Genomic DNA, 10,672 nt, shown 5'->3' with positions numbered 1-10,672 from the left:
TTTCAGGTGGGAACCGGGTGGCCAGTGAGGCCCCGCTACAGGAGCGCGCCTCGCCCGCCCGCCCTGACCTTCCCAGAGTCGGGAGGAAAAGGGGAGGACTGTACCTTCGCTTGTATCCCGCCCCGAGACTCAGACCCCAGGCCATCGTCTGAGGTTAAAAGTGTCCACGATTGAAGCAGATTCGCAAAAACAACCGCACGGTTGCTATGGGAACGGAAGAACCACAGCAGAGGCTCTAAGCCTTTCCTTCTTGGGCCCGGCGAGGGTGGGGATGGAAAAGGGGATGAGTCACAAGATGTGATCCCCCTCCCCCGCACATCCCACCCAAAATCGGAGGAGAGCCACGAGGAACTGAGTGGGGAGGGAAGAGATGAGGTGGTCAGCAGCCCACGCCTTGACATCATTCATCGCCTCCCCCAACACACCCACTCCCCCCAAGCCATGGCAGGTGGGCGAGGATGGCGAAGTACCCAGCCTCTACCTAATCCCACGCTAGAATTTCGATCCTTCCCCCACACAGGCATTCGTTACTTCTCACGGAGTCCTAGGAGGCCTCACGGGATCTCCCCGAGAGGTATCTCTCTGCCTGCCCCATGAACCCCTCCATTTCCCAGCCTCCCGTCTTCCCGTCCCGTAGACGGAGCCTGTCCCCAGCCCCCTCCAGTCTCTGGCCTCGGATGTTGACACAAGCTCGAGGCGGTTTACACTGAGCGGGTCTGGAAGGTTTCAGGGCCCTGGGAACACCTCCTCCCCGCATTTGGGGGTCTCCCCAATGCCGAGCCCAGCCGCCCGCCCCAGCTGCACTGGCAGCTGAGAGCTTCCAACCCAAGGCGATAATAAGGAGCCCTTTAACTCCAAATCGGGGGGCGAAAGGGGAGCAGATAGCTTCGGGTTGGGCCACGTGCGGGGGAGGGACGTCTAAGGGATCTGTCAAAAGTAGGGCGGGGCTTCTGGGGATTGGTTGAATCGGAGAGAGGATGTTGGGGGACAGGGGGCTGAAAGGGAGGCGGGGCTTTTCGCCAATTTTGAGGGCGTTGAGGTGGGAGGGGCAATAGGGGATGAGGATCAGCTTGCCAAGAGTGGAGGCTTGATCCCAGAAACTTCAGAGCCAAAGTCCCTGGGGAGGAGCCAGTGGAGTTCTCTCTTTTTCCTTCGGAAGAGTCCGTTCCCCCTTGAATCTGCTTTGCTGTCCCGTCCTCATAGCCGCAGGCTTTGTCTTCTCTTTGGGTTACTAGCAGAATGACAGCATACCTGGCACGTCCCTGGCCCCTTAGTTGGGTGACACCCCAAAGACAGGTGTTTGAAAACCCCGACTCTGTCACATCCTGCGCACTTGGCCCTGGGATCCCCGAGAAGAGCAAAAACACATTCCTGCTCACAGGTATCATAACCCAAGGCACGAGCAAGTGGGGAGAAGCAGCATGAGATGCTGGAAACGGACTCTGGAACTCAGATGGAATGCTATCTCTGCCAGGGAGCCCACAGATGAGCATGGGCAAGACCCTTCTCTCTCTGGTGCCTTCCTCAGTCTGTAAGATTGGGAGATGACACAGGAGGCCCAGGGACACAGGAGGCAGTGAAAGAATTTCAACTAGGAGGGTGAAGAAAGACTGTCATTCTGGACAGAATTCTGTGGGCATGAATCTGACTGCTCTCTGCTACACTTGTAAGCTTCCTAACAATAGGTGACATATAGAGAGCTTGCTGCTGCTGCTGCTGCTGCTAAGTCGCTTCAGTCGTGTCTGACTCTGTGCGACCCCATAGACGGCAGCCCACCAGGCTCCTCTGTCCCTGGGATTCTCCAGGCAAGAACACTGGAGTGGGTTGCCATTTCCTTCTCCAGTGCATGAAAGTGAAAAGTGAAAGGGAAGTCGCTCAGTCGTGTCTGACTCTTAGTGACCCCATGGACTGCGGCCCACCAGGCTCCTCCGTTCATGGGATTGTCCAGGCAAGAGTGCTGGAGTAGGGTGCCATTGCCTTCTCCGATAGAGAGCTTACTTTGTGTCAAACACTATATATGTATTGCCTAATTTATTTCTCATAAGAACTCTTTGAAGCAGGTACATTTTTTTAAAGATTTTTTTTTAATGTGGACTATTTTGAGTCTTTATTGAATTTGTTAACAGTATTGCTTCTATTTTATGTTTTGGTTTTTTGGCCCTGAGACATGTGAGATCTTAGCTCCCTGATTAGGGATGGAACCTGCAACCCTGCATTGGAAGGCAGTTTTAACCACTAGACTGCCATGAAAGTACCCCAGAGCAGGTACTTTTATCACTCCCATTTAATAGATTGAGGCATTTAACAGTTAAATAACTAGCTCAAGTTCTCATAGCTGGTAAGCTGCAGAGCTGGAATTTAAATTCAAGCAGTCTGGCTCCAGAGTCCACACTTGTAGCCAGTACACAGTATTGTCTCTCTTTAAGATCCTTCAAATCCTCAATGGGAAGGGCTTTGGATTGGAATATTCTTTTCTGATTCCCCTAAGGCATTAGAAAGGCAAAGCCCAGTGGGATATATTGGTCCTGCTCTGGCTTTTTAAACCAAGCAGGACATCCACCCAGCCTTACCCATGAATCATCACAGGCCCTGTGACTGTTCCTGAACTGCCAGTCATAACCCATCTTCACCAGCTTATGACACTTGAGACCTGATCTTGATCCTGCCTCTGCCCTTTAGATTCAATGTTTAAAGCAACAGCAACTGACATTGACTGAGTTGCTTCACTATGTACCAGACACTCTGCCAAGTCCTTTATCTGTATCATCCCAAATATGACTTCTGCCAAAGGTGACATTTAAAATATCTAACAACCAGTTCAGGCACAAGCATTACCAGTCAGAATGGATGCTGGCCTTAGTTTTAGATCAAGGACTCTGTTCTCCCAAAAATGAACACTTTAGTTACTGGATCAAGGGGAGCAGGCAGAAGAAAAGCTAGGAAGATAGGGGCCCAAGGCTATAGCTAACATTTACCAATCAATTTAGATTGATATTTTAACCACCTGCTGTACCAGTGTGTAGGGACTAAATTTCAGTCCTGGTATCATTTTATTTCTTGACAGTGAATGGCAGCTCAGAAATGTTAGAGAACTTGCCCATTGTAACACAGCCCATTAGTGACAGAGCTGGGATTCCAACCTCCGTCCACTCCAGAGTACACACTCTTTTTTAAATGAAAACATTTATTTATTTGACTGCGTTGGGTCTTGGTTGTGGCACGTGGGGTCTTTGATCTTTGTTGCAGCATGCAGTATCTTTTAGTTGCAGCATGTGGCTCTAGTCCCCTGACCAGGCATTGAACCTAGGCCCCCTGCACTGGGGGCTTGGAATCTTAGCCACTGGATCACCAGGGAAGTCCCCAAAGTGCATGCTGTTAACCACTAACTGACCTGCTGTGTTCCTGGGAAAGGAGAATGATCAGAACAGAGCTGTTGTTTCCACTGTTCTGCAGCTAAAGACTGAGCCAGAGGAGTGAGGTTTAAGTTCTGGAGCTTTGTTGTGACCGATCTGTTCTCAGGCTTGGCAGCACCTGTGAGGTATGTTGAAGGAAGGGGCTCGGCAGAATGAGGAGGGCGGAGCAGCCTGAAGGGAAAGAGGAACAGTGTGGTTGTGTAGGAGACCCCCAAAAGGGGGCACAGAACTGAGCCCAGCAGGGTTTAGGTGAGGGCAGACATTTGTAGGCAGTGGCCAGCCGCTTCAGTTTGCTCTACTGAAATGCTAGCATTCCTCCCCTTGCTGGTCCCAAATGGTGCCTTTATGATGAATAACGCTTCCTGATTCCCTGGGTTTCCTCAGCCTTCTCAGTGCAGCCTGGTGACAGCTGGAATTCCCCTGGGTTCTAGATATTTCGTAGTCTTCTTAGTGGCTTGGAGAGAGTGAGATCACCAGCTTTGGGCTCCTTCCTTTTCTCTATTGCTAAGCAGGATTTTTTTTTAAAATTTCAAAATAGAAATCTATTATTTTTTTTCTCTTGTTAATACACAGTGGCTAAAAAATAATATATAGAGAGTGGAAGTTCCCCGTACTCTCTCCCTTGAGCATTACCTACAAGGGACCTTGTGTTTTGATGGCCCTGCTCTCATTTATTTTCTGCTGGAGAAGCCTTACGCTGTAGTGGGTCAAATGCATAGACTCTGGGGCTAGGCTTCCTGGGTTTGCATCTATCACTTTCCAGCAAGGTGACCACAGGCAGGTTACTTTATTTGAGTCTCAATTTCCTCATCTGTAAAACAAGGATAATAGTAACAGTACCTATACCAAAGGGATACTCTAAGAATTAAAATGAGTTAATACATGCCAAGTGCATAGAACAGATTTTATTTTGGGGAATCACTCCTTCCCCATTGTATACAGTCTTGGTGGGACTATCAAGCTAAGTGTCCTGGCTTCCTATGGACAAGGATTGGTCATAAGACTCAAATAAGGCTAAATAGTCTCTCTTGCTGTTCCTCTCAAGCTAATCTGAATCTTGAGTGAAGTGACTCAAGAGTGGTAAATGATTAGCTCTGATGTATTCCAGAGCAGTGCCTTGATGATGCCATAATTCATTCCTGCCATCTGAATCCTCAGAACCACTTTGGTACACATGTCTTCCAAAGACCTACTTCTGTTTTCCCTTTGGCTCTGTGAGCCATTTCACATCCCTCCCTCAAATTTATTTTCCTTCTTTTTTTTTAAACTTAAGTTCTCCAGAGGTGACTTTTGTTTGCTTGCAGGAAGTACATGTGTGTTTGTCATATTTCTCTATCAGTTGTGACTCTTGGTTGCAACAGACAGAAAATCCAACTCACAATGGGCTAAGCAAAAATAGGATGAAGTAGCTCTAGCAAGGGAAAACTCCACAAGTAGACTGGTCTTCGGGGGGGTGACTTGATTCCGAGGCTTAAGCAATGTGATTAATATCTGACCTCTTTCTAGGGCGTGGCTTTGCTCTCCTGCGTCAGTGTCAATTTTGGTTCTTGGGATCCGTATAAAGGCAAGATATCTGCTATCATCTTCAGCCAACATCCTTTCCGGGAGAGTCCTACAGAAAAGAAGAGTTTCTCTTTTGCAGAGCAGCCAGTCAACACCTGGCTTGGTTCTCACTGGCCTGATTTGGGATCCAGGCTAAACTCAGAATCCGTTTTTGGAAACAGGGGGATCCAGTGCTCTCCTTGGCTAGGGCTGAGTTACTTATCCACCCCTAGAACTGGGAGGTAATTCCTCCTAAAGCATGTGTATTCAGAGTAGGGAAGGAGGCTATTCCTACCAAGGACAACAGAAGTTCCTAAACTATAAAAACATACAAAGCTAGGTCAGTTTTCATTCCAATCCCAAAGAAAGGCAATGCCAAAGAATGTTCAAACTACTACACAATTGCACTCATCTCACACGCTAGCAAAGTAATGCTCAAAATTCTCCAGGCTGGGCCTCAACAGTATGTAAACTGAGAACTTCCAGATTTTCAAGCTGGATTTAGAAAAGGCAGAGGAACCAGAGATCAAATTGCCAACATCCATTGGATCATAGAAAAGGCAAAAGAATTCCAGAAAATCATCTACTTCTGCTTCATTGACAACGCTAAAGCCATTGATTGTGTGGATCACAGCAAACTGTGGACAATTTTTCAAGAGATGGGAATACTAGACCACCTGACCTGCCTTGTGAAAAATGTGTATGCAGGTCAAGAAGCAACAGTTAGAACTGGACATGGAATAATGGACTGGTTCCAAATTGGGAAAGGAGTATGTCAAGGCTGTATATTGTCGGCCTGCTTATTCAACTTCTATGCAGAGAACATCATGCAAAATGCTGGGTTGGATGAAGCACAAGCTAGAATCAAGATTGCCAGGAGAAATATCAATAACCTCAGATATGCAGATGACACCACCCTTATGGCAGAAAGACAAGAGGAACTAAAGAACCTCCTGATGAAAGTGAAAGAGGAGAGTGAAAAATCTGGCTTAAAACTCAACATTCAAAAATATCATGGCATCCAGTCCCATCACTTCATGGCAAATAGATGGGGAAACAATGGAAACAGTGACAGACTTTATTTTCTTGGGCTCCAAAATCACTGCAGATGGTGACTGCAGCCATGAAATGAAAAGACATTTGCTCCTTGGAAGAAAAGCTATGACCAACTTGCTGCTGCAAGCAGAGACATTACTTTGCCAACAAAGGTCCATCTATTCAAAGCTATGGTTTTTCCAGTGGTCATGTATGGATGTGAGAGTTGGACCATAAAGGAAGCTGAGCGCTGAAAAACTGTTGTTTTTGAACTGTGGTGTTAGAGAAGACTCTTGAGAGTCCCTTGGACTGCAAGGAGATCAAACCAGTCCATCCTAAAGGAAATCAGTCCTGAATAATCATTGGAAGGACTGATGCTGAAGCTGAAGCTCCAATAATTTGGCTACCTAGTGCGGAGAACTGACTCATTAGAAATGACCCTGATGCTGGGAAAGATTGAAGTCAGGAGGAGAAGGGGACAACAGAAGACGAGATTGTTGGATGGCATCACCGACTCGATGGACTTGAGTTTGAGCAAGCTCCAGGAATTGGTAATGGGAAACCTGGTGTATTGCAGTCCATGGGGTCACAAATAGCTGGACACAGCGGAGCAACTTAACTAAACTGAATTGTACGGGAAGCCAGTTGATAAAGAAGTCTGAGAAATGTCATTTATAGGCTTCCAGCCCCTGGCTATACAGAAGAGGGCATAGTAAGACGAGAAAAGAGAGAGCAAGCAGGTAAGTGGCTGGTATTGTAAATTCAAAGTACTAAGACTTAGTACTTAGTTTCAGCCACCTTCCTCAGTGTTTGCTGAGAGATGCCCAACTTCAAAACTAGCCAGAGAACCTCGCTGCTCTCCCAGTAGGTTTCTATAAATAAGACTGAGACCCGAACAGACCATGATTATGAAGATGAAGGGAGACAAACTGCCCTTGCCCCTCATTCCTTTTGAGTCTATTCATATAGTCCTTTCTGATAGTTCTTGGAGGGGGAATCCCAAAAATTAGCTCATGAAGTTTTGGGATATCCTCAGTATAAAGGAAGAACCTCAGTTTTCTGCCTCTTGTGTCTTTGTTTCTTGTGTGTCTCCTTTTTTTGGAATTAAAAAATTGCGGGGGGTGGGCGCTGTACTGCACAGTATGCAGGATCTTAGTTCCCCAACAAGGGATTGAACCCACATCCCTGGCAGTGGAAGTGTGGAATCTCAGCCAACAGACTACTAGGGAAGCCCCACCGTGTGTCTCCTTTACATTCACATTACTATCACACTCACCCAGAAGACTTCACTTTTGACCCTCTGGCCCCCACACCAAAGCAATTCTCTGTGACGCCAGCAGGGTGTCTTAAAATTTAACTCAATTCTGATGCTGTCTACCTGGACACAGAAGCTGAAAGATTCTACGGTTGAGGGCTCAGTCTTACCAACTTCTCCCATCCTACTTCAGGTGCCAATCTACTAAAGTAGTAGATCCCCAGATCACCCACAATTTCTAGCCCAGTTGGCTACAAATCAGCGGTTCCCATGATCCCTGCCTTGGGATAGATTAATCTGCTGGTGCCACACAGAACTCAGGGAAACATTAATACTTAGGTTTACCTGTTTATTAAAGGACATGGTAAAGGTTACAGATGAACAACCAGGTGAAGAGATGCACAGAGCAAGGTATGTGGGAAGGGCTCAGGACTTCCACGTCCTGTCCAGGTGCCTCGCTCTCCCAGCACCTCCAGGGGTTTACTGACCCAGAAGCTCTCCAGGCCCTCTCCTTTTGGGGTTTTTATGGAGGCTTCATTACATAGACATGATTAGCTATGTAAGAAACCTGTGTGCGGGTCAAGAAGAAACAGTTAGAATCCCATATGGAACAGGATTGAGAAAGGAGTACGACAAGGCTATTTATTGTCATCCTTAATACCTTTATTTAACTTATACACAGAGCACATCATGTGAAGTGCCAGGCTGGATGAGTTACAAGCTGGAATCAAAATTGCTGGGAGAAATATCGACAACCTCAGATACACAAATGATACCCCTCTAATGGCAGAAAGCAAAGAGGAGCTAAAGAGCCTCTTGATGAGGCTGAAGGAGGAGAGTGAATGATTTGAGAGAATAGCATTGAAACTTGTGTATTATGTGAAATAGATCACCAGTCCAAGTTTGATGCATGAAACAGGGCACTCAAATTCGGTGCACTGGGGCAACCCAAGGGGATGGGATGGGGAGGAAGGCGGGAGGGGGGTTTGGGATGGGGGACACATGTACACTGATTCATGTCAGTGTATGGCAAAAACCACCACAATAGTGTAAAGTAAGTAGCCTCCAATTAAAATAAACAAATTAATTTTTTAAAGCCAATTTAAAGCTCAATATTAAAAAAACCAAGGTCATGGCATCGAATCCCATCATTTCATGGCAAATAGAAGGGGAAAAGGTGGAAGCAGTAACAGATTTCCTTCTCTTGGGCTCTAAAATCACTGGGGTTGGTGACTGCAGCCATGAAATTAGAAGACGATTGCTTCTTGGCAGGGCAGATATGTGTTAAACTTTTTATTAAAAAACAAAGACATCACTTGGCTGACAAAGGTCTGTATAGTCAAGGCTATAGTCCTTCCAGTAGCCATACACAGATGTGAGAGCTGGACAATAGCGAAGGTAGAACACCAAAGAATTGATGCTTTCAAACTGTGGTGTTGGTGAAGGCTTTTGAGAGTCCCCTGGACAGCAAGGAGATCAAATCAGTCAGTTCTAAAGGAAATCGACCCTGAATACTCTTTGGAAGGACTGATGCTGAAGCTGAAACTCCAATATTTTGGTCACTTGATGTGAACAGCTGACTCATTGGAAAAGACCCTGATTCTGGGTAAAATTGAAGGCAGAAAGAGAAGAGGGCAACAGAGGATGAGATGGTTGGATGGCATCACTGATTCAGTGGACGTGACCTTGGGCAAGCTCTGGGAGATAGTGAGAGACAGGGAAGCTGGATGTCCGTGGGGTTGCAAAGAATTGGACACAACTTGGCAACTGAACAACAGCTTTGTAATTGGTGATCAGTTCAATCTCCAGCCCCCTCCCCTTCCAGGGAGGGACAGAAAGTTCCAACCTTACAACCAAAAAGTTGGTTCCCCTGGCAACCAGCTCCATCCTTAGGTAACCCAAGTGCATGCTAAAAGTCACCTCGTTAATGTGATGAAAGACACCATTCTCTATCCATTTAGGAAATTCCAAGCGTTTTGGAAACTGTGGGGGGGACACCAAAGACAAAATATACATCTTTTTTTTTCAAATTTAAATATTTTATTATATAGTTACACCCAATTGTGTTTTTGCTATATACTTTTAACTTGAAGACATGTGTAAAACCAGTACATTAGATAAATCCTGAAATTCCACTAGCTATAAGCTATTTAAATATTGCTTATACAAAATATTTGCGGCGGGGGGGGGAGGTGGACAAAAGCTTATTTACAAAACGGAAGTCAGATGCAGAAAACTTATGATTACCAGGGGATACGGGGGAGAAGGATACATTGGGAGACTAACACTGGCATATATACAGTACTCTACATAAAACAGATGAGAGGAGGAAATGGCAACCCACTCCAGTATTCTTGCCTGGAGAATCCCATGGACAGAGGAGACTGGCGGGCTACAGTCCATGGGTTTGCAGAGAGTTGGACACAACTGAAGCAACTTAGCATACATAAAACATATAACTAAAAAACTGCTGTATAGCACAGGGGACTGTACTCAATACTCTGTGATGGTTTATATGACAAAAGAATGAGTGGATATATATATATAACTCATTCACTTTGCTATATACCCGAAACTAACACAACATTGTAAATCAACTACACTCCAATAAAATTATAAAAAAGTATTAAAGGAAAACCAGCACCATATAAACAGCATACACTTAAATAAAAGATGAATGTTTAACATACAGAGTAATGTTTTTTATTCACTGATAGGCTAAAGTTCCATTTCAAGATGTTTCTTTTGTATGCTTAATTAGTTTTATTAGCAAGCAAAGCCCTATGAAGGATGGGCATCATCTAGTCCTCAGACTCAGATTCATCTTCATCTTGACTAATCTGGAAGTAACGAAGCTCATAAGTCTCCTTGTCAGATGCAACCACACGAAGCCAATCACGAAGACTGTTCTTTTTTAAGGTATTTCTTGGTAAGGTACTTCAAATACCTTTTAGAGAACTGTTTCTCAGAAACGACTATGATTTTACTCTTGAAGCGTTCAATGTGAACGACATTCCCAAGATTTCCAGTTTTTCCATTCACTTTAACCTTCTCCTGCAGAAACTGTTCAAAATTTCCAGAATCAAAAATTCCATCTTCTACTGGGTGAGTAAGATCCAAATTAAACTTCCAGGTTGACTTCTTAGGCTTCTTGTCTTTCTTCGGCGCCATCTTGAAGGCTTGCTGTGCGATGAGAGCCAAAATATACATCTTTATAATAATTCACATAATCAGGAAGGGGAGTCAACTCCTTTCTCAGTTCTGTCTCAGCTGACCCATAAGGTATTAATATAATTAATGTATCATCTGTCACTTCATGGCTGGGGTAGGACAATAAAGGAAAAAGCATTGTGGAGAGATGATGTAGTGATAGTGCCAGTTGGAGAGAGAAAACAGTGTGCCCTAGAGTGGTCAATTCTCGAGAATT

General features: G+C 45.3%; 1 pseudogene; it reads right to left on the bottom strand.

Annotated features, from left to right (window-relative positions):
• Positions 1–9,262: 9,262 nt before the first annotated feature.
• Positions 9,263–10,422, bottom strand: LOC120856370 (annotated as a pseudogene).
• Between the last annotated feature and the right edge of the window lie 250 nt (positions 10,423–10,672).

This window comes from Oryx dammah, unplaced genomic scaffold (genome assembly GCF_014754425.2).
Source record: "Oryx dammah isolate SB20612 unplaced genomic scaffold, SCBI_Odam_1.1 HiC_scaffold_28, whole genome shotgun sequence".
In the NCBI taxonomy this organism is placed as follows: Eukaryota; Metazoa; Chordata; class Mammalia; order Artiodactyla; family Bovidae; genus Oryx; species Oryx dammah.
Note: the sequence above shows the minus strand (reverse complement) of the source record. Positions and strands in the feature narration are given on the sequence as shown.